General features: G+C 40.8%; 1 pseudogene; it reads left to right on the plus strand.

Moving 5' to 3' along the window:
• The first annotated feature begins 12,473 nt into the window (after positions 1–12,473).
• Positions 12,474–13,526, plus strand: LOC141498470 (GTPase NRas pseudogene; annotated as a pseudogene).
• Positions 13,527–25,621: the final 12,095 nt, after the last annotated feature.

Here is a 25,621-nt window from a genome sequence, read left to right on the forward strand (position 1 = left end):
AAAGGGAATGAACAGTTTTATTGTTCTTTGGTCATAGTGCCATATTGCTCTCCAGAATCAATAACCTTAATTTAGAAAAAAAAAGTTTTTGGCATTATCCTGTAGCCAATTCTGTTGCAAAAGAGGGATTTTGTCTTCCCATTCTAGAAAATATTTTTGTTTGCATATTTTCTTTTATTTTTCTCTTCATAGGAAGTAGAATTTTCTTTTTAGGGTCACAATTTTTTTCTTGAGTATATCCTGGAACATTTTTTCCAAAATAATATTTTTTATATTAGCTTTTGGGAGGCATGAAAGACTCATTTTCTGGCCTCAGACACTTACTAGTCGTATGACCCTTAATCCCGTTTGCCTCAGTTTTTTCATTTGCAAAAGGAGCTGGAGAAGAAAATGACAAACTACTCCAGTATCCTTGTCAAGAAAATTCCATATAAGATCACAAAGAGTCAGACAGGACTGAAAAGTAGCTAAATAGCAACAACAATGAGTTTATCTTGGGCTAGCTTCATCTTGTTGCTGTTATTAATGGGTCTGTGTGCATTAGAATTTTGGCATGCACCTCTGTAAGAAAACAGAACCATCAGGAAATTTTAAAGCAGAGGAATATGATAACGATCATCAGTGTCATATAATATGAGATCTCTCTTAGTCAGCTCATTCCTGGTAACTCTTTCCAAATGTCCATTAAATTAGAATATTTCATCTTGGATCTTAGCAGTCCCATGGATCTGTCTGATTCTAAGAAATATTTTCCTTTAAAAATTCTGGAATAGGTCTCATCCCCAGGGTGGTTTGGGAGAGAAAGTAGATCCACTTCCCTGGTTCTGAGTGGCCTGCTGAGATTTTCTAGGTACCACTGCTAGTAAAATCTCTTAGTTATAAATCTTAAGACAATGAACACAATCCAACCTCTTAAAGTTGACTTTCCAATTACTAGTTCATAAGGTGAAAATCAATTCAAATCTTATTAATAACAGCTATAAGAACATCAAATTAGGAATCTATAATTCCTCCCCAAAATTGAGAGAATTTCTGTCATCACATACTTTTTGGTCTTTTTAACCTGAATTGGGGACCTGATGTGTATAATGCTATGTATAGGCTGAAGGAAGAATCTTAAAAAGGATCCATGAGAGCCAGACTTGGAAAATAAGCCCTTCTGCCTCTTAATTGTAGCAGACAGAGACTTCAATACAGGAAAAGAAATATGATTTGCATTTTCTTTTAAACTTATTAATGTAATTTTACATGCAAAATATTTTATTCAGTTTTGAGAACTTATTGCTAAAAACTAATCAAAGCCTCTATATCCTAGGGAAAATGAAATTTACCAAAGAATCCATCTGTATATACTCAACTGAACCTAAAAGGAGGTTTGATACTTTACTTTTTTGTATCTTGTTCTTAATTACCTTCAGGATCAAAAGGAAAAAAATGTAAATATAACATTCAGAAACATCATGTTGATTTGTCGTTCTTAAGAGAAACATTTGGAAGCCACATACGTGTTTCTATGTAGGTACAGACATAGATAGATAGATAGATAGATAGATAGATAGATAGATAGATATATCTGCTACTTCTTAGAGATACATTTGCAAGTCATATGTGTGGATATAACTCTAGTACATCTAATTCTATAGCATTTCATCATATCACCCAGAAAAAATGTGGCACTGTGCAAAGCTAATGCTACACATACAGACATGCATGATCTTGTCTTTCATTATCAAAGAAGATCAAAATAACATCACTAGGTTAGAGACAAGTTATAACGTGCTTTCGGCCTAGCTGATCAGCCCAATACGAGTTCGGAATGCTCTACTGCAGGTTGGGCACAAATAGTCCAATGTGAACACTTGGGGTGTGTACTCTAGATTTATTTTTATTTTTGTACAAATGGTATTTTTTATACATTACTAAAATATTCTTGTTTAAGAGTAAACATAATATCCCCTCCCCAAAAAAATAAAGACCCTCATGAGCAATAAAGTAAAGGAAAGAGAAAAATGTTAAAATTAAAATTAAAAAATAATAATAAGGGCAGCTAGACAGCGCAGTGGACAGAGCACCAGCCCTGGAGTCAGGAGGACCTGAGCTCAAATCCAGCCCCAGACACCCATAAATCACCCAGCTGTGGGGCCCTGGGCAAGCCACCCAACCCCATTTGCCCTGCAACCCCCCCCAAATAATAATAATAATAATAGTAATAATAATAATAGTAATAATAAATGTGCTTCAGTCTGTGTTCCAACACCACCAGCTCTGTCTCAGGTGGATCACATTCTTTAGGATAAGTCCATCACAAAGGCTACTTCCATACTTTTCCATTGTTGCTGATCGCAACTCCCTCCATTCATACCTCCCCACTACCATATACTATATTTTCTCTCTCCTTTCACTGTCCCTCTTCTTAAATGTGCTGTAGGGTAGCTGAGTGGTACAGCAGACTGATCACCGGCCCTAGGGCCAAGAGGCCTCAAGCCCACATAGGGTGGTTACTCTAAACTTACAGATGTCACATTTCCTTTGAGCTTTTTCAGTTCTGCCTTGTTCACAAAGCATGGCACCCTCCGATGAGGACATGCCATGCTGGGTGATCCTGTGCCAGGGTCTCCCAAGCTGTACAATCAATACTAAAGTTCTGAAGAGAGACCAAGGTGTCCCTGTATGCTTCTTCTGACCCTTCCTTGTGCGTGAGTCCTCCATAAAATAGTCTTTTTTGGCAAGCATACATTAGGCATTGAAACAACGTGGCTAACCCATCTTAGTTGCACTCTGTAGTAATGTTGGAACATTAGGCAATTTAGTTCAAGAAAGGCCTCAGGGTCTGGGATCTTCTCCTACCAGGTAATCTTCAGAATCTTCCTAAGACCATTTAAATGAAACACACACACACACACACACACACACACACACACACACACACACACACACACACACACACACAAACACACACACACACAAACACACACACACACAAACATAAAGGGCTTTCAAATATTCCTTCAGCTTCAGACTTTCCAGTGTAGCCTAAATTAATTTCTTCATTTGACCTCACATCCAAGGGATTCTCAAAAATCTTCAGCATCACAATTCAAAAGCAGCAACTCTGTGGTCCTCGTATTTCCTCATAGTCCAGCTCTCACATCATATATTGCTACTGGAAAAATCGGAGCTTCGATTAGAAGGACCTTTCTCCATAAGGTGATATCTCTGCTTTTTCGTCAACTGTCCAGACTTGCCATAACTGTCCTTCTAAGAAGCAAGCAGCATTTAATTTCATGCCAGTAGATGCCATCTGCAGTGACAGATATTGTACATTAACCCCTAAGGCAAAAAAATAAAATCTTTATATCTGGGATCTGTTGAGATTAAATTGGTTTAAAAGTATACCAATATATACTCTTCCAGGTAAATGTTATAACTTTTATAATCGGTGTCCGATCTATCAGATAAAAATCACTTCTTATTAAACAAACTTGGAAGTTCCCTCACCTCAGCTGTGAGAAGTTCTAATTTCTCATTCTCATTTCTCACTTCATTACTTTAGAATTTCACAACATGCTTTCAGAAAGACTGATAAGATTTTAGGACCTTGTTCAATTAGAAGGTTCCAAGAAACATGGTTCATCCCCAAAGAACTTCACAGATAGAGCACCAACCCTGGAGTCAAGAGGACCTGTGTTCAAATTTGACCTCAGACACTGAATAAGTGCCTAGCTGTGTGACCTTGGGCAAGTCACTTAGCCCCATTGCCTTAAATATATAAAAAAAATTTTAAAAGAGAACTTCACAGATGAAGACATTTACAGGTTTAATATACTTTTCATAAACAGTGATTATTATTATTCATCTGAAAACAAACTATATATTTAACAGTTTTATAAATTATGATCACATTCTCTATCAGCTCATTTCATAATTAACCATCCAAATTAAAAAAGAAGTAAATTTTCTGATACAGTTACATCATTCTTTAAATATCATTTTTCAAATTCATAGCATTTCTTATACAATGATTTCCCAAAAATCACAATACAAGAAAAATTAGAATACCAACAGCTAAATAATAACAATGGATTTTAAAACAAAACAAAACTTATGCCAGACAACCAATTCAACTGAATACGTTTCCAAATCATCTTACATGGAAAATCACTTTATCCATCTATCGATTTGGCATTCTATACTAATTACACTCAGACATCCGTATGTAGAATAATTTGGACATTTTAAATTCTTATTCATATAGTTTCTAAGCATGTCATTTTAATGCCAAATATCAAATATATTTTTACATTAAGTTCTGATCTATAGATATGGGATCAAACATCATATCTTCTGACTAGATCCCATACTTTAAAAAGTTTTTACCAGGAATGTTTGAACCAGAATCAGAGGAACTGAAAAGATTGATTTTGGAACTGAATTTTACTACCAAATCTGAATTACTGAAACAAATTCAACTCCACACCCCTCTAAATAAATTTTTATGTCTTTTCTCAGAAAAAACCTTTGTTCTTATAGGCAGCAACAGCACTGTAAAATAAGTAACTGGAGCAATAACCAGAAAGAATGAGATATCAAGTGATTTCTGAAGCATCCTCAAAATGAGACTGAGGTGGGGTGGAGCCAAGATGGCGACAAGAAAGGATCCAGTCTTAGGCACTCTCTGATAAAACTCATAAACTAAGGATTCTAACTAAACTTTCGAGAGACAGAATCCACAGAGGGACCCAATGAGGCAGTTCTCCTACTCAAGGTAACCTGGAAAAGAGCAGAAAGGCTCTGCTCCCCGGGGTCGGAGGAGCGGCCTGCCAGAGGGGTGGCCTGCCAGAGCGAAAGAACTTCAGCCTCCCGGAGGCAGCCCCAGGGAGCTGGGAACCACAGCTCACAGCAGCCGGGGCAGTTTCCTGACCTACTCCCTGGGGAGCACCGGGCACAAAAAGTGGGGGAACAGCGGGGGACCTCTGCCAGAGCGAGCAAGTGAAACGCAGCCCTCAGGGCACACAGCAAGCAACATGGTCTTTCTGCAACCCAGATCCAGGAACAGAAGCAGGCAGGGCCAGTAAGCAGGAGCCCCACCCAGGGCATGAGCCCATTGAACCTAGGGAGGGGAGTGAAGAGAGAGAGACTGCAGAGCTCTGTCCTCTGTCCCTGGAACAGAAATCTGGGGCTCTGACCACATTCAGATCCTGATCCCAGTCTAGGCCCCCCCGGAAGAGCAGCAGCCCCCCCCACCTCAGCCCCGTGGCAGAGGGAGGTGCTTATGGTCATTCACAGACCAGGAGGGAGGACAGAGCCTCACACACTGAGACCCTTGTGGGAGTGTCCCAAAAGCTCAGGAAGCACCCCAAAAAAGGCACAGACTGGGAAAAATGAGCAAGCAGAGAAAAAAGAGGAACACAATTGAGAAATATTTTGCAACTGAGCCCAAGAAGGATCAAAATAGTCAGAAGATGAGGAAGCACAAGCTCCTACATCTAAAGACTCCAAGAAAAACAGAAATTGGGCTCAGGCTATGACAGAGCTCAAAAAAGACTTTGAAAATCAAATGAGGGAGTTAGAAGAAAAACTGGGAAAAGAAATGAGAGATATGCAGGAAAAGCATGAAAATGAAGTCAGCAGCTTAGTCAAGGAAATCCAAAAAAATGCAGAAGAAAATAGCATGCTAAAAACAAATGGATAAAACAGTTCAAAAAGTTATGGAGGAGAAGAATGCTTTAAAAAGCAGAATGGGCTAGATGGAAAAAGAGATAAGAAAACTCTCTGAGGAGAACAAATCCTTCAGACAAAGAATAGAATTCAGGGAGATTGCTGAATTTGCCAGAAATCAGGAATCAATACGTCAAAACCAAAAAAATGAAAAATTAGAAGAAAATGTGAAATATCTCATTGAAAAAAACAACTGATCTGGAAAACAGACTTAGGAAAGATAATTTAAAAATTAATGGAATACCTGAAAGTCATGATCAGGAAAAGAGCCTTGACATCATTTTCAAAGAATTACTACAGGAAAATTTCCCTGATATTCTGGAAGCAGAGGGCAAAATAGAAATGGAGAGAATCCACCGATCCCCCCCGAGAAAGAGATCCCAAAAAACCAACCCCTAGGAATATTATAGCCAAGTTCCAGAACTCCCAAGTCAAAGAGAAATTATTACAAACAGCCAGAAGGACACAGTTCAAATATCGTGGAGCTGCAGTCAGTATCACACAGGACTTAGCAGCAACTACATTGGAAGCTCGTAGGGCTTGGAATATAATGTACTGGAAGGCAAAAGAGCTTAGAATGCTGCCAAGAATCAACTACCCAGCAAGGTTGAATGTCCTCTTCTAGGGAAAAAGATGGACTTTCAATGAACCAGGGGAATTTCAAACGTTTCTGTTGGAATGGCCAGAACTGAACAGAAGGTTTGATCATCAGATACAGGACTCAGGTGAAGCATAGAGATTGGAGGAGAGGGGGAAAATATGAGGGACTTAATGAGGATGAACTGCATGTATTCCTGTATAGAAAAATGACACTGATAATACTCATATGAACCTTCTCAGTTAATGGAGCAGGTAGAGGGAGCTTTTATAGTTGAAGCACAGGAGAAAGCGGAATTCGAAGATAAAACATGGTGTAAAACTGGAGTCAATAGAAAAAAAAGGGAAATGTAATGGGAGAAAGAAAAAGGAGAGGGGGAATAGGCCAAGATATTTCATATAATAAGATTTTTCTTTATTACAATGAGCTATTGCAATGATATGGAAAGTGGGAAGGCAAGGGGGAATGAGGGAAACTTCGCTCTAATCAGAGGTGGCTAGGAGAGGAAACAGCATATATATTCAATGGGGTATAGGCATCTGGAGTAAGAAGGAGAGATGGGGGACAGGGGGAAGGGGGGATGTGAGTGATGAAAGAGAGGATGGACCATGGGGGGAGAGTGGTCAGAAATAACACATTTTCTTTTTTACTTCTTGCAAGGGGCTGGGATTGGATGCCCTGTCCTGGACCATAGGGCCAGGTGGATGCTAGGCTTAAGGGGTGGTATAGGGACTCAGGGCCTCTTGGTCCCAGAGCCGGGGATCTGTCTGCTGTGCCACTCAGCTACCCTACAGCAGAGTCAGAGTGAAAGGAGAAAGAAAATATAGTACATGGTAGTGGAGAAATACGAAAGGAGGGAGTTGAGCTCAGCAATGGCAACTGTAGAAAAATATGGAAGTAACTTTTGCCATGGACTTATCATAAAGAATGTGATCCACTCACGACAGAGTTGTTGGTGTTGGAACAAAGACTCAAGCACATTTTTATTAATATTATTTTAGGGGGGGTGCAGGGCAAATGGGACTGGGTGGCCTGCCTGGGGCCACATAGCAGGGTGATCATTGGATGTCTGAGGCTAGATTTGGACCCAGGTGCTCCTGGCTCAAGGGCCAATGCTCTGTCTGACACCCATGTCTACCACCCAGCCACCCCTACTATCATTACTATTTTATTTTGTTTTGGGTCTTTTTTTTTCTTTTTTTTCTTTTTGGTTTTTGCAGGGCAGTGAGGTTCAGGTGGCTTGTATGTCACACAGCTGGGTGATTGTTGTGTGTACGGGGCCAGATGTGGGCTTGGGTGCTCATGGCTCCAGGGCTGGTGCTCCATCCATTTCGCCACCTGGCCATACCTACAATTACTACGATCATTTATTTATTTTTTTTAATTTTAATTTTTTTTCTGTCCCCTTTACTTTACCACTTAAGCAAGTCTATATTTAAGGGTGAGGGTGTATTTCATTTACTCTTAAGCAAGAATATTTTATTAATGTAAAAAAAACCATTATTTGTACAAAATGAGAATAAATATTAAATAAAATTTAAAAAAGAGTAATGCTTAAAAAAAAAGAAAAAGAAATGGCAGGGAACCAAGGAGATAAGGGAAGAAAAGCCACATGGAACTGGCACCATATTGACCAAGGCCAGGATACGTGGTTCTAGCTTAGAGACAAACTGGTCATCCTAGAAAGAAGAAAAGAGAGAGTTCCACTCCAGAAGACCTTGCTTAAATACCTTTCCAGAGTGACTGGGTCTTTGAGGAGGGCTTTAGCACCTGGTTCCAGATGTTTTCCAATACATTCACCTCAGGGGTGGTTCCCCAAGGAGTGCCCGAGACAGTACTCATTGCACAAGGGTGGCCTTCTACACACTAGCCTTTGCTGTCCCAAAGGGCATAACTTTCAATTCCAACACGATCATTTTCCTATGCCTTCCTTTAAAGAGACTTGCCCAGAGTCACTCAGCTAAGAAGTATCTGAGGTCAGATTGGAACTCAGGATGAGGAACATTCCTGATTGCAAGTCTGGCTCTCTATCCACTATGGCACCAGTAGCAAACCTGGTCCTGTCTATAGGGTGTTTTGGGGGACAAGTTTGCTTGTCATCTACCCATTAGACTGGGAGCTCGCAGAAGGCAAGAGCTATGTCCCTCCTGTCTTTGGATTCCTAGCCCTTCAATGGAGGTTGACATAGACTAGGTGCTTAAATAAATGTTGAGGGCTCTAAGTGGTGTTCCCGTGGATGGAGTGTGGAAGGTCTGAGTTACAATTCATAAAGAAGTCGACTCAATCTCAGAGGCATTTTTATTCTAGGACAGATATCCAAACTGGCATGGCAGCATTCCCCTTTCCATCCAACCTGACTCAGCCCCAAGGCAACTTTGAAGGAACTTGGCTAGCCATCTCGATCGAGGAAAAGCCATGGCAAAGCCTTGATCCAGATTATTTCTATAAACGGCCTAGTTCTGGTAAACTGACAAACTAGTCTACCTTCATATTCCCCAATGCCTGAGGAATCAAGTCTCTATGGCATTTCACCTGGAGCTCCAAGGACAGCTGTCCCCCTTTCATGGATATCTTCATACTTGTCAATGGAAAAAGCTACAAGACAGGTGACTTTGGGGGCCATGGCTCCAGAAGGTCAGAGTCCATTCAGAAAGCCTTTTGGTCTTCACCTAAGGGCTTTCCCCCCAAGAGTCTGGAAAGGGCTTTAGAATAAAAGATCATTCCTGACTCTTTTTAGTGTCACTCTAAATGAAGTTTGAAATATGCTTCCAAATTCATCTGCGTGAATCCTCCCTTCAACTAGTGAATGAAATGATCTATCCAGGGCTTCTTAGCCCGTACAGTTTTTGTCCTGGTCCTCCCATAAATATTTCTGAGAGCATTGGTGAGCATGCCAAACACTGGCCCTGGGGGCTATGGACCCAGGTTCTAATGCTACCCAGGTATATTGTTAGTGTAAGAAGTGAATTAGTTTTCATTTCTACATCAGTTATGTGAAACTGAGGAGAGGAGACTATGTCTTACTGATTAACAGCCAAGGAGGACAGAGAAAACTATAAACTAATTCGATGTTTTTTAGGGAGGATGGGGGAAGCCATAAAGAAATGAATAAGGGCAGAAGAGTCTAAGGGCCTGGGTCATTCAATTGTGGTGAAGGGGAGGTTTGGGAACCCACATGTGGGGGGTCCAGAGGAGGACCTCTGCATTTCCCAGCCAGTTGAGGACAGGGGAGGGATTTGTGTTTCTAGACAGGGAATAGAAGGCTTTGCTTTGGGGTTTCAGTTGTGTGCCCATATGGGGTCACCTGTTCTTAAGAAGATTACAGTAAGAAAGGATCCTCTTTGCTTCTCTGATGGCATTTCTGAGTTCTTGGTAAGGAGCTGGTTTCTTACAGTTGGGCAAGGCACTTTATACCACTGGACCTCAATTTCCTCATCTGTAAAATGAATGTGTAGTTCCCTCCAGCTATGAGTCTTGGGTGTGGGGCTGAAGAGAAAGCTCCAGGGTATTGTTCTGGGAGGAATCCAACCTCTGCCCCAAGTGTGGCCATCTTGGGCCTCACTCAGCTTCCTCAGAGGTAAGAGTCATGTGGGTGAAAGGACAGGTGCACTCCAAGTATCATTACTCACCACCCATGGCACCATGAGTTAGTTGCTTTGGTCTTCTTCTAGTACAGGGGATAATGCACAGAGAAGAATGTTATGCCAAATATTATTTCCTTCTGTCTTGGCCTTGCACGTCCTGTGGGTGTCCACTTAAGGACAAATGTCACTGAATCCCTCCTAGTGTGAGCCATCCAAACCTAGGTATGGTAACCTAGCTTACTAGAAGGGGAGATAGGAGCTCCCACCCCATACATTTTGATGTTCAGATACAGATAATTGAAGGTGACTTCCAAAGGCTATCCCATCCAAAAGGGGTGGCCAGATGTAAATGCTTCCACTCCTTTCCATATGGGCAGTCCCAAGGCAATGGTCTTATAGCAGTCCTTGATTTCTTTTTTTTTTAATTTCTTTTTTTTATTCTCATTTTGTACAAATGTTTTTTTTTACATTAATAAAATATTCTTGTTTACAAGTAAACAAAATACCCCTCCTCCCCCATGAATATATATAGACTTGCTTGGGTGAAAAAAGTAAAGTCCCAAGGCAATGGTCTTACAGCAGTCCTTGATTTCTTTATACTACTCTCTCCGTTTGGGTCTTAACCACCCCCCACTCCCCAAGGAGGCCACACTGGTCAGTCTGCTGAAGGGGCTTTGCTTTGCCCAGTCCCCTGGCTGCTGCTGCCTTTACTTTCTCTCTCTCTCTCTCTCTCTCTCTCTCTCTCTCTCTCTCTCTCTCTCTCTCTCAGATTTCCCTAAGAGATATAGGCCTTATTGCTACTTAATTTACTAACTTCTTTCCTTGCTCTTTCCATTTAAGTCACAGTAATATGTCATCAACTTTGATGTCCCTTTACCTAATCAAGACCCTATGCGTGGAATTCTTTTCTACCTTACAAAGAACCCAGCATCTTTCTGGCCTTTATGCTTCTGGGTGGGTGGGTGGATGGGGCGCAGATCTGAGCTTCTTCAGTCTTAAAACCAGAAGAGTGGACTTGTTCACCATTCTGCCTTGCAGCTCTGTTGTTCTGTGGTTCCAAATGCCCATGATCCTCCATGGACCCTCTCCTGATAATGGACCAGCCACAAGGCAGCTAATGAAAGCATCTGCCTAATAGGAGTTGGATCAACCCTAAGTTGGAGGGCAAATAGGAGCAGCCGGAAATGGATCCTAAACTCTGTCAGGGCCTGGACAAAGTTGGCTCAGGGCCCCAGTCATCTCTTTCTCCATCATCTCCACTATTGCCACCATTTTTTCCCATCCTTTTGCTTGAAAGCCAGGTTCTCCTTTTCTTGGGATGCCATGGTGTTGGGCTGTTGTTTACTGCATACTTCTTAAGCCAACATTGAAACCTAGACCTCATTGGCGCAATGGGCCTTGGCACTTCCTTACCTAGTTGCACAAATCATTATCTTCCATCCTCAGAAGGAGAAATGATTTGACATAATGGGTCAAGCACAGGATTTGAAATTAGGAAGACTGTGGTGCCAATCCTACTTCAGTTTTAAATGAGATAAGAAATGGAAAGTATTTTGCCAAAATGGATGCCCTCCAGAAATACTATTGTGATGATTTACACTTATGACTCTGGGCAAGGTAATTTCACTTTCCTGGACTTTGGTTTGCTCTTGTCTAAAATGGGAGAATTGGATTAGTTAGCCTCTAAGAAGGAAAGCAAGAAAGGGGACATCTAGAAAGTTGTGGGATAAAGGAAGGGAGGGGCAGATCCCAGAGGGGAGTAGGATGGGAGTAAATTGGAAAATGGAGAGAGATCAAGAAACCATAAAAAGGACAAGAACTCATATATAGGAAAGTGTTCATAGCAGCTTTTTTGTGGGGGGCAAAAAATGGAAGTTGAGGGGATGTCCATCACTTGTGGACTGCTTGAACAAATTGTGGCATCGGAATGTGACATGACATTATTGCTCTCTGAAAAAGGTGGAGCAGGCTGATTTCGGAAAAATCAGGAAAGACAACATGAACTGATGTGGAGCAAGGTGAGCCGAACCAGAAGAACGTCACACACATGAACAGCAACACTGTTTGCTGAGCAACTGTGAGAGATTTAGCTCATCTCAGCAGTTACAGTCATCCAAAGCAATTCCAAAAGTCTCTGATGGAAAATGCCATTCAGATTCAGAGAAAGAACCAATCGATTCTGAAAGCAAATTGAAAAACATTGTGCTTGTGTATCTGTTTGTCTGTGTGTGTGCATGTGTGTGTATGTGGATGTGCAGTTTTTCGTTTGTTCTGTTTCTTCTTTCACAACATGACTCATGTGCAAATGTTTTACAGGACTGCTCATATATAACTTGTATCAGTTTGATTGTTCTCTTAGGGAGGGGGAAAGAGAGGGAGGAAGGGAGTGAGAAAATGTTATCCGAGGAATCGCTCGATTCCCATGAAAAACTCAGAACTCTGACCCTGGAGTGTATGTGTAAAAACCAAACAGATCTCTTTAGAAAACACGGCAAGGCTCGGGTGGGGGCTGTTCATGGCGGTTCCGGGGTCTCCGGAACATTTACCGGGTGCAAGGCGGAGTTGGGCCGGAGTCGAGGCGGAGGAGCTCGAAGCGCCTGCTGGGGTGAGATGACTGAGTACAAACTGGTGGTGGTTGGAGCAGGCGGCGTGGGCAAGAGCACCCTGACCATCCAGCTCATCCAGAACCACTTCGTGGATGAGTATGACCCCACCATAGAGGATTCTTATTGAAAGCAAGTGGTTATTGATGGTGAAACCTGTTTGTTGGACATATTGGACACAGCTGGACAGGAAGACTACAGTGCCATGAGAGACCAGTATATGAGGATGGGTGAAGGCTTCCTCTGTGTTTTTGCCATCAACAATAGCAAATCATTTGCAGATATTAACCTCTACAGGGAACAAATTAAACGAGTGAAAGACTCAGATGATGTGCCTATGGTGCTGGTAGGAAATAAGTGTGATTTGCCAACAAGGACAGTTGACACAAAACAGGCTCATGACCTAGCCAAGAGCTATGGAATTCCCTTCATTGAAACCTCAGCCAAGACCAGACAGGGTGTTGAAGATGCTTTTTACACGCTGGTAAGAGAAATACGACAATACCGCATGAAAAAACTCAACAGTAGTGTTGATGGGACTCAGGGCTGTCTGGGTCTTTCATGTGCAGTCATGTAACCAAATGGATTTTGGAATTTTATACTCAGAAAAGAGCCACTTTTGAGCTGCACTGACACCCTGGTCCTGACTTAACCTGGAGGAGAAGTATTAAATACTCATCTTCAGTCTCCCTGTGAAGCCCCTTGCCACTCTCCTGGTGCCCAGTAGTAGATCAGCACAGTGTTCTCTTGTCTGTTCTCTACCTGAGAAGTTCTCAGAGCAACTACCTCCTCACTTGGTTGTCTGACCAGAGAAATGCACCTCTCCTTACCAGTATTTCTTATTCCTGGGCTTTTTCTCTCTGGGTTGTTTGGGATGTTTTTTTTTCCCTTTCTAGGTTTTTCATTTGAAAAGAAATTCATACTCTGAAACAGAGAACCAAACTGTCAAAATACTGTTGAAAACAGCATATTGAGCTCCAAAGTACCAACTGCTGGTTATTTTTCTTTTTTAAAATGTTGAACTTTGACCTGCGTAGTCTTTTCCCCTTCTTCAATCATAATGGGACCCACAATACCAGCTCCCTTCATCTGCACTTATGTATAATTAGCTTGCCATAGGAGAGAGATATAAGAACATGTTCCTGTCCTAAAGGGACACAGGAGGTAAACAAAGAGATTGGGGATCCTTAAAAAATAGAGGAACAAATAGAGACAAGAATGGACCAAGAGAGGAAATAGACCCTGGGAGATATAGAGAGAAAGCAAGGAGGCACCTATAGAAGAAGAAGGGGGTAGAGAGGAAGTATGAGAAGAGTATGGACACAGGAGACAAAAACAAGGAACAGTTAGGCAGGGGACAGATCTTGAGAAATCATAGGACAGGGGGGAGAGAGAGAGAGAGAGAGAGAGATGACAGAAATAGAATGAGGGACACCAGAGAGAATTGAATAACAGAGTGAGAGAGGAGAAATACCCACAAACATGGAAAGGACATACAGTGGTGGAAGGGGAAGAATGGAACAAGCATTTGTTAATTGTGTGGTAAACTTTAAATATCTAGCATTAAAATAAAGACCAAAATAAAGGTGAAGCAGGAAATTTTCTTCTCTAGGATATACTGTAAACCTATAGCTAGAGGCCAGCTATCCAAGATGAACTCCCTGAACCAAAAGAGAGAGGAACATTTAAACAAAAACAAAGGATAGGGGAAATCATTAACTTTTGGTCTGACTTTGCAGGTTGCACAATATTAAGTTTCTCAATGGCTGGTCAAAGACACTCATCCTGACACAATAACTCTTATCTCTCTCTGGACATGAAGCATCATGAGGGCAGGACAAGTTTTCCAGCTTCGGTTCCTGTCTTTGTAACTACCATGGGGGAGAGATTCACAGATCTGCACTTCTCCCCTCCTGCCAAAGGTGACTATAAAAGTGACTCAATACTTTTCTAAAGAAATCATCTTTTTTTTTTACCCAGGAATATAGTTTGGGGAACCAAGTATACTTTAGCATTCCCCTATTTTGATTAAAGATGACATCATGATGTCAGCTATTGATAAGAAGGAGAGAAAAAAATGAGGGGCATCTTGGAGGGAGAGAGAGCATCTCTTGGGAGCCCTAGGGTGGTTAGAAGAATGGACAGACAACAAACGTGAGGTCTGACTATGAAGGAAGAGGGAATAAGGAGAGACTCATTTACAGAGTTAAGGGGAAAGTTATAGAGATCAAATGGGGGGCAAACCCTTGGATTGAATAATCGGGACAATCAAGAAGCACAAGAGGGAGAAAGTAAAGAATTCCATAAAATTCTAGTCCATTTCTTCTTGCTTCTGGAGACATCTGATGTCCTTCTATATCGTCAGAATCTGTCAAGAACCAGACTTTTCTATAGTCCATTGAGGTTACTTATAGGTATCTCCTTTTCTGGTAAAAGAAATATCTCAACACTAATTTTATCAGGCCAAAATGATGATTTTGAAACCTCTTGGATCATGGAAGTTGCTCTTTGATTTGCTAATTGTCACACAGAGAACTTCGTTACAAACAGAACATTTGAGAACCAGACCAGTTTTGTAGAAACCCATTGTAAAAATGCAGTTTTCTACTTGGCATTCTTATTTTATTTCCCCCATTTGGAAGCTGCTGTTCTACTGACCAAAATAACTTCCATCATCAAAATAATAATAATGATGATGATGATGATGATGATGATGATGATGATGATTCTTTGAAAAGGTTAAAAATGACAAATTCTATTCAACTTGACTTGGTAGCACACACTTTTGATACTTCTTTTAGAACAGTTTGTATGCATTAGTAGGCTATTTCTAAATAAAAGAGTTTTAATGTTTTGCCAATGTTTCAAAAGAAGAAAAAAATTTTAGCTGAAAGTGAATTTCTTTAAAAAAAATTTAACAAAGTGAAAAATGAAAAAAGTTATAAATAGACCATGGGTCGTCCTTCTTTGGATAGACTTTGGTGACTAACATTCTTTTCCTTAAAACAGACCATTTTGAAGATCCAGGCCTGATTTCACAAAAGCTTTTTAAAGATCCCCTTAGCATTTTGAAAAGCTAAAGGATCTTCATTCTCACAGGAACATGGAGCTGATGACAGATATCAAGGTGGTCCACTAGCCTAGTTGCCAATTAGAATGGGATAGTTGTAAGAACCAAATGGCACAAATTTATATTTTTTCTGTACTGATCACTTGACGTGATACAGGAATTGACCACAAGGACCAAGGACATAAGGAAGGAAAACTTCCCCTTTTGATTTAGATGTCATTTTCCAAGTAAGGCGATGTGGATGGCCAAATGCCTGGAGCCATATTTCAGTGTCACCTCTGGGAAACCATTTCCCCAGTCTCTCAGTGAGTCTTTCATCTACAACATAACCAACCCCGTTGGGCTGCTGATCTGATAGAACTTTTAACCCAATAAATTTCTTTTATACCTAGACTCAGACTCAGATAGAAGGCTAATCTTCAGTCTCATGAGGGCCTTATGGCAAATTCCTATGATCAACTTAAATAAAATTTTTAAAAAAGATAGTAAAAAAAGGCACAGTTAGATGGTGCAGTGGGCAGAGCACTGGCCCTCGAGTCAGGAGGACCTGAGTTGAAAACTGAACTCCGACACTTCTTAATAACCTAACTGTGTAACCTTGGGCAAGTCACTTAACCCCATTGCCTTACCTCCCAAGCTAAGTGGCACAGTGGATAGAGCATCAGGTCTGGAGTCCAGAGGTCCTGAGTTCAAATACCACCTCAGACAGTAAATAATTACCTAGCTGTGGGATCTTGGGCAAGTCACTTAACCCCATTGCCTAACCAAAAAAAAAAAAAAAAAGAAAAAAGGAAAGACAAGGGGCACCTAAGTGGCACACTGTTTAGAGCTCTGTCCCTGGACTCAGGAGGACCTGAGTTCAAATGTGGCCTCAGACATTTAATAATTGCCTAGCTTTGTGATCTTGGGCAAGTCCCTTTACCCCATTGCCTTACCTCCCCCCAAAAGAAGGAAAGACAGGGGGCAGCTAAGTGGCACAGTGGATAGAGCACCGGCCCTGGAGTCAGAAGGACCTGAATTCAAATCCTGACTCAGACACTTATTAATAACCTAGGCAAAAGGCACTTAACCCCTTTGCCAAAAAAAACCAAAACAACCAAAAAAAGATTGAAAGACAAACATCATCATCAGTGTGTGAGTGTGAGTATAACATGTGACTATGTGATAATGTATTTGTATGCAAGTGTGTGTATGTGTGTCTGAGCAACTATTTGTGAGTGTGAGTGTGTGTGTGTGAGAGAGACTGTGTCTATGAGTGTGAGTGTGTGTGCACCCTTGCCTTGCTTCTCAGACCAAGCTTGGATGAATTTCCTGGATACCCATTGCCTGTAAATCCTTGAACTCAGGCCTTTGCTCCAAGGCCAGCCATGAGGCAAATAGAGCAGAACCCTCTTGCGCCCCCCCCCATAATACACCCATGCCCACCCACTAGCTCTGCTTCCAGTCACAGCCTGGTAGAGGGCCTACTACTACTCCTCCTTCCCCTCCCTGCTAGTGGCCCCGCCCTTTCAGTGGATCTAGTGCTGACCCTCTCCAAGGGGGCAGGGGCCAGCTTTGCCCCCTCCCAGGAGACTGTTAGAAGATTCCTCAGGCTCATGGATAGGTCAAGCTAATATAATAAAAATGACAATTCTACCAAAACTAAACTACCTGTTTAGGTCCCTACCAATCAAAATTCCAAAAAAATTACTTTAATGAGTTAGAAAAAGTTGTAAGTAAATTTATATGGAGAAATAAAAAGTCAAGAATTTCCAGGGATTCAATGAAAAACAAATGCAAAAGAAGGTGGCTTAGCCCTACCTGATCTAAAATTAAATTATAAAGCATCAGTCATCAAAACTGTCTGGTATTGGCTAAGAAATAGAGTGGTGGACCAGTGGAATAGACTAGGTGCAATAACAGGAAGTGATTCTAGTACTCTACTGTTTGATAAACTCAAAGTGTCCAGCTACTGGGATTAAAAACTCTCTCTTTGATAAAAAACTGCTGGGAAAATTGGAAGTTAGTATGGAAGAAACTTAGATTAGACCAACACCTCACACCCTTTACCAAGATAAGATCCAAATGGTTACAGGATTTATTCATAAAAAACAATACTATAAGCAAATTAGAAGATCAAATACTAGTTTACCCGTCAGATCTATGGAAAGGGAAGCATTTATGACTGAGGAAGAGATGGAGAACATCACTAAAACCAATCTAGATGATTTTGATTACATTAAATTGAAAAGCTTTTGCACAGATAAAATCACTGTAACCAAGATCAAAAGAAATGTAGTAAAATGGAAAATAATCTTTACAACTAATGTTTCTGACAAAGGACTCATTTCTAAAATATACAGAGAACTGAGTCAAATTTTTTTTAAAAATGCCACTCCTCAATCGGCAAATGGTCAAAGGATATGCAAAGGCTATTTACAGATGAGGAGATCAAAGCAATCCATAGTAATATGAAAAATTGCTCTAAATCATGACTTATTAGAGAAATAGAAATTAAAGCTTCTCTGAGGTACCACCGTACAACCTCTCAGACTGGCTAATATGGCTAGAAAGGATAATGATCATTGTTGGAAGAGTTGTGGGAAAGCTGGGACACTATTACATTGTTGGTGGAGCTATGAACTCATCCAACCTTTCTGGAGAGAAATTTGGAACTACACCCAAATGGCAACAAAAATGTGCATCCCCTCTGATCCAGCAGTGTCACTACTGGGTCTATACCCTGCAGAGATGATGAAAAAGGGTAAAAACATCACTTGTACAAAAATATTCATAGCAGCCCTGTTTGTGGTGGCAAAGAATTGGAAATCAAGTAAATGTCCTTCAATTGGGGAACGGCTTATCAAGCTGTGGTATATGTATGTCATGGAACACTATTGTTCTATTAGAAACCAGGAGGAATGGGAATTCAGGCAAGCCTGGAGGGATTTGCATGAACTGATGCTGAGTGAGATGAGCAGAACCAGAAAAACACTGTACACCCTAACAGCAACATGGGGGTGATGATAAAACTTGATAGACTCACTCATTCCGTCAGTGCAACAACCAGGAACAATTTGGGGCTGTCTGCGATGGAGAATGCCATCTGCATCCAGAGAAAGAACTGTGGAGTTTGAACAAAGACCAAGTCCTATTACCTTTAATTTAGAAAAAAAATGATATCTTATTCTTTGATCTTGCTATTTCTTATACTTTATTTTTCTTCCTTAAGGATATGATTTCTCTTTCATCACATTCAACTTAGATCAATGTATACCATGGAAACAATGTAGAGACTAACAGATTGCCTTCGGGGGGAGGGGGGAGGGAAGTGAGACAAGGGGGAAAATTGTAAAATTTAAATATAAATTAATTAATTTTTAAAAAAAGATTATTATTCCATGAGTTGGGTTTTTGCCAGGCGAAGTTTATGTTATTTTTGTTAACATGTACAGAAAAAGGTTTAAGTTAGCTAAATGTTCCAAGAAGAATTGTATATTAAAATTAATAAAAGGAAATAATAATAAAAATACCTGAAAAAGTCCTTGGTACTATTTTCATAATTTGAATTCATGTCTTTGATATATTGTTAAGCATGATTTGTTAGTCCAATAGACTATTATGGCAATATTGTACATTTATTAACTGCATTTTTTGTGTGTTAACGTCAACACATGTAAATGTCTACAAAAGATAGAACTAAGGTCATAGAGAGACACTGTCTTACTTTTGCAGCTGAAAAGCATAGAGTTCAGCCCTGAGCAGATGAATCGCCTGTGAGGTGCCATCCTCATTGGAAGAGATCACAAGCCTAAACAAGCATAGGTACAAGAGAACCTGTTTGCAACCATGACCCTGTCTCCTTTTCTTAGCCGCCAATAGCCAGGAGTGTCCCAGCAGGTGGACCCTCGGGGCTCCCACCCAGCCCAGTCTGATGATCCAGATCATATAATATGTGACATATAATAATCTATAATATAAGTACCTTAGCCTGAAGAAAAGGCACAATGTCCAATTAACAGTAAAAATGACTGGAAGGGTAAGCCTAGGAAATCAGGTAGTCATGAGACCACAGATTCCATGAGGTGGAATAAAATCCCCATCTTGCTGAAAATGAGAATTAAGATTCTTCATCCTTAGCCTCATCTGAAGCTGACACGGGAAAGCAAGATTTGGTTCATCGGAGATGGCTGTGGTATGATCTCTGCTGGCGTGACATGGCTTCTAGTTGTCTGTGAAGGCTTGGTTGTGACTTTCGCCATGTCGCCATTGCCTTCCCAAGATGTTTGGTACTGGAGGATCAAATGCAGTGATTTTTTTCCACCTGTAACTGTAATCCTGCTGATCTTGTGTGTTGAAGGCCTTCTGTTTCTCTCTTTCATCACAGTTATGTTTGTCACTCAGATCCCCTCAATAGGCAACAACAAAACAGAGAACGAAAGGTTGAAATGTGAAAAGCCAACTTGGGAGGGGAGGCTCTGAGGGTAAGGGATAGAGTCTGTTCCGAGGGGCCAGCCTTCAATTCTTTGAATGAATCACAGGATTTCAAATCCAGAGATTCCTATTGAAGTCAGAGAGGTAGTCCAGAGTTTTCTGTGTGGGGCCCATTTCTTAATACAGCAAGTGGCCAATGCATGCTTAGATAGTTATTTGGGGTCTGAAAGTCTATTGACATAGGATCTGTGACCAATGGGGACTGAACCAACACAAACCAATTGCTTGCAATAAATAGAATTTTATACATTTAGTCAGAGAGCACAAATTTTCCAGAGACCAGAGGTGCAAAATGGCAGTTTTCCCTAGCCATGAGAAGCTTGGGCTGGATGGGTAGGAGTGTGCCTGGGACACTGGAAGGCCCCTGGGCCAGATAAAGTGACTAATCTAAAAGGGGGAAATGTTGGGAGCCAGGGTCTCTAAGCTGTTTGACACAGTCGCAGCAAGAAGACTCAGGGCAGTCACACTGCCTGATGGAACAACATTTCCTTCTTCAATAAATATAGGGATTCCATGTATACCCATATTTATAGTTCTATTATTGATTACAAAACTTACTCTTCCTAATAGTGGAATGACTATAAAGGAAGGATTTCAGAGAAATTCCTTGAATAAAACAGATTGTGAACTCTGTCCAAATTTAACAGGGTTGCCTCTCCCTGAGACATACAAAAGGCTTCAGCATTATGAAATCTTTGGAAGACACAGCACTGGGAGTTCCAGGGAGATGTCAGAATATATACAGGGAAACCAGATACAAGATGGGTCAGATAGAATTCCAGGGAAATTAACAGTTTTGCCCCCCTTATCATACACAGGAATATATGATAAAGATATGATAAAGATGGTGAGAGAATAGTTAGTATAGTTAACCAATATGTGAACTCTAATAGCCTTAGTTTATTGGCAAAGAATAAAAAGTCATAGAAACCGTAGCGTCTACCAACAAGAGCTGAAAGGAAAATTAGTTATTGAAGGAGTTAACGGACAGGTGGACAAACATAGCTACCCTCACTATAGGCTGTCAAGGGAGCATATCAAAAACATTACATATGCAGTACAAAAACATAGAAGCATTCCATTAAACAAATTATATCAAAGATTATTGTAAGGAAAGTTCTGTTTAATCAATAACTTTACTATGCAGCAACAAACTAGGCAACAGGCAGGTTGAGGTCATCACGGTCTGAGCAGGGACAAGAAAATTAATTACATGATTGATAATCACACTTGTAACCACTACATGATCAAACTTGTAACCATATGAACTATGTGATTAATGATGAAAATTTTATACTTCTGCAACCAAGGAAATGATTTTAGTTTGCTTGTTTCATATGATTCTAAGACTATAAAAATAAATCTAAGCAGCTGACAGTCAGTCAACCTGCTCCTGCCTTTACCCACTTTTTGACTCAACTCATTTTGCCGACTCTATCCCTCCTGTCAAGTTCCAAGGACCCCGCGGAGGCTGGACCCCCGCAGACTGGTGCCCGAACAGGGACTTGACAGGTAATATCCCCTCCCTTTTTTATTTTTCTAGCGGGATAGATAGGTTTCTGCTCGGGGAATCTGCAGGCCTCCTGATGAGAGTTATATCAGGCAAGAAAGGGCAGTAATCTTAAGAACATTATGGGTAATAATAAAAGTAGGCAGAGAGTTCTTTTTATTGAAATTCTGACTCATTTATTACATAAAAGAGGAATCAGGGTTTCTAAGGTCCGAGTCACTCGATTCATCTCATTTGTACATAATTGGTGTCCTTGGTTTCCTGAAAGTGGGTCTATAGATCTTGAAGTTTGGCAAAAAGTAGGAGAAGATATCAGAAAATATTATATAGAACAAGGACCAGAGAAAGTTCCTATATATGTGTTCAGTTTATGGAGCCTGGTCAAGGGGACTCTTGATCCTGACCATGAAATTACAAAAATAAATACTAAGTTATCATCTGCAGTTTGTGCTGCAACTGAGGAAACTCCTTTATTAATAAAATCTAGAAATAACTTAAGGGCGTCTCTTAGAGATAAGCCTGAGGAAGATCCTCCTCCTGATGAATTAACTCCTGAGGAAGAGGAGGATCTGGAAGAAGAAGCAGCTAGATATAATAATGATTGGGGTGCATTTACTGTAGAAAAGAAAAAAAAAAGGAAATGTTGTTCCATCAGGCAGTGTGACTGCCCTGAGTCTTCTTGCCGCGACTATGTCAAACAGCTTAGAGACCCTGGCTCCCAACAGGTGGGGGCTGTAACTTAGCAAGAGGATAGTCATGCTTCCATTGCATGAGTGGAATAGGGAATGTGCAACTCCCAGAATCCACTTCACCAATTCCTGATCATCAGAATAAAATTCTAGAAGGCTTCCTCTGCCTAGGATGGAGGGTCTCAGAAGTCACCTCAGAGAAATATCAGTTAATGGCACCACCACAGGATCCTCATATATGTAGTGGTGGTGACTAAGAAAAATGGAAAGATGGGTATGTGTTGATTAATGAACTTTGAACAAAAGGACTAACTTGGACCACCATGTGATGCCACAGGAGGAAGTTGTCGAGGATTGTTGGCTAGGCAGCCTGTGTTTTTCTGTGTTAGACTTGCCAGATTCCTATGTCTGATATAGAAGACAAAGATAAGTCTTCATCTTCCCAGGAATTTATGAGTTAGCTGACCAATGGAAAGTTAACCCCTACAAAGTAACTGAGAGACTGGGCAACTTGTCCACTTACAAAAAAGTCCCATAAAATAGAGGGGGGTCTAGCAGGACTATTCATCACGACTACCTATTTCTCCCAGGAGTTAGTCAGACTTTCTAATGACCAGATGGGAAGAATCATGGACACTGACCTAGGAAAAGGTTGAGGAAAAAAGACCATCCAATAGTTGTACACAAACTTTCTGACCCCCAGATGGGCATCCATTGAAGGAAATGGTGTATTATTTATTACCAGGCAGGGGATCTGAATCCAGAGACCACCTCTCTCTTGCCCATAAGTACTGCAGAGACTCCTCAGGCCCAGTAGCAACTCAGGGGGCTAGAATGTATTGATAGTCAGCCTTCCGTAGCTGCCAACCCAGATTTGGACACACAAGTCTATAGGATTCTGATGGTCTGGCGCAGGAAATGAAAGATAAGTCAGTGACAGGAGAATCAGACTTGTTAGACCAGTCACTAGGCTCTTAGGATGTTTCAGATAAACCTGAAGATATAGTATCTCTAGATGACAATACACAATAGAGCTGTCTCCTCTGAAATGGGCCTTGCATGCAATTCCAGATGTTTCCTGATGTCCATGTGAATTATTACCAAATGCTTGAGAGTGCTTCTTTCATATTTTATGGCTCATTTATTTGACTATTTTGTGTTATATGCATACTGTAGAGTGATGTCTTGTGGTCCGTTGTTTTGGGTACCCATTCCCCACTATTGCTTATATTGTTGTCTTTTCTAGATAGACCTATTGAAAATATTATTGGTGCAGGAGCAAACTTTGCTTTGTCACTTAGCTGAGCTTATTCCATTGGATGAATCAGTGTGTCCCATAGATAAGCATGTACTATTGAAAGGTGCACGTTATATGTCCTGTTTGTAATGAAGCATGTTGTTACTGTAGCATCCTCAAAGGTGATGATCTATATAGTGCCATGTATTATGAGTGGGCATTTTTATTTTATTTCATTTTAATCAATACCAAAGGTCAGTTATTTAGAATGGTAGGAAAACCATCTCTGTTGTTTTAAAGGACTGATATTTGTGTTTCTTCTGTATATTTATAGGTTTGGGGTTTGTCTTTGCAAGGGACCACAAAGAGTTTGGGCCTAGGGGAGAAATGGAACCCAACCCAAAGCCTATGAATAAGAAAATGAAGTTTTCTTATAAGTAAGTTCTCTCGAACCTGTATGAGGATGTGCCTTCCTCATGAATTTACCTTCCCCGCCCCCCCGGACATTCCATAGGTGATTTGGCCACATTCCAAAGACTACAGGAGCCAGCCACTCCTTGGAATACACAGGTAGTACTGGGGAGAACTGGCTATTCTCACAGTATTGACCTTATTCAAAGTACAATCTTCCAGCCCCCTATGGCATTTCCTTGAAGTCTTCAAAACTGCTAAAGTCTTCAAAACTGCTAGACTTGTAGGCTTTTCCCATATTACTGTTAAAGGAACTCCCTCCCAACTAAATTAGCATCTAGCCTTCTCTGTTCTCCACTGATAAATACTCTGAGGCTCCAAGCATTGGCGGGAATCTCACCCATAGAGAATTGAGTCTGCCTGGGACTTTTCTTTCTCTCTCTCTCTCTCTCTCTCTCTCTCTCTCTCTCTCTCTCTCTCTCTCTTTCTCTCTCTCTCTCTCTCTCTTTCCTTCTTTCTTCCTTTCTTTCCCAAACCAGGACTTAACAGAAAGGCTGGACAAGAATTTGGGATCCCCCCAGCCACGGACTGTTCAGAGTTGGTGCTCCCCCGAATTGGTGATGTTATCTTTATCTTTTTCTTCTACTTTGATTATAGTATTACTAACCCATTGTCTTTAATGTATTAGTTGCTGTATTGGATGTTATTGTAATCAATCTACTCCTTGTGTTGTGTAATTAAAATACTTTCATTTTTTTACGAGTGTCAGTGAGTGTCATTTGCAGGAACGAATCCGAACCTCATTTAAAATCACAATACATAAATTGGCGTAGCCCGGTAGGACTCCTTGTGCAAATGCCTCTATTTAAGAAAAGTATAGAGACCCCTGTCCCTGTTGAAGTACCGGGATGGGAGGAACCCCCCTTTTCTTCTTTAGCAAAGGTTTGGACTCAAAACACAGGCTCGTGTGAAAATTGGGAAAGCAGGGTTAGGGATGGAAAGCACCCCCCAACTTACTGAATGCTTAAGTAAAATAACCATAGAAAAGGGAAAGGAGATGAATAGTATTTGCAGAAGGGGATGGGCTCTTTTAACCGCATATTGGAAGGGATGTCAGGCTTTGGACAAAAAGGAGGAAGAGAAAGTTCAAATGGAGAAAGAATTGATTGACTTACAAGGGCAAATGTCTATGCTACAGTGTCAAAACTTCATTTTAGGAGATCAGGCTCGAAACTATCAGCATGTTGCGGAAAAAGCTGCTGTTAGGGTAGCTCAATATAAGTACAAGAATAGACAAGGAAAAGTTAATAAAAGAAAGGTACATGCGGTAATAGCCTCTGCTAATTTGGACTGGGATCCTGATAAATGGGATGGTGATGTTTGGGATGAGAATGATGAGGATTGGGAAGAAAGGATCAGGGAGTATATACCAGATGTAGGAGATAATGTAAGACCTATAGTGAGATGACGGAAAGAAAAGGAGGGTGATGATCAACCTAGAAATATAGAAATTACTGAAGATTATTCACAAAGAGAGATTTCTGATATGTTAGGGCATTTTTCACAAAAGTCAGGAGAACCAACTATAGCTTGGCTGGTTAGGCTAGGTGACGGAGGAGCTGGAGGAGTGTAGCTAGACTCTAAAGACTGTATGAAGTTTTTAAGTCTGACCTATAACCCATTTGTACAACAAGAAATCAGAGACCACCATCAAAATGGGGGAAACAC

This window comes from Macrotis lagotis, chromosome X, assembly GCF_037893015.1.
Source record: "Macrotis lagotis isolate mMagLag1 chromosome X, bilby.v1.9.chrom.fasta, whole genome shotgun sequence".
Taxonomy (NCBI): domain Eukaryota; kingdom Metazoa; phylum Chordata; class Mammalia; order Peramelemorphia; family Peramelidae; genus Macrotis; species Macrotis lagotis.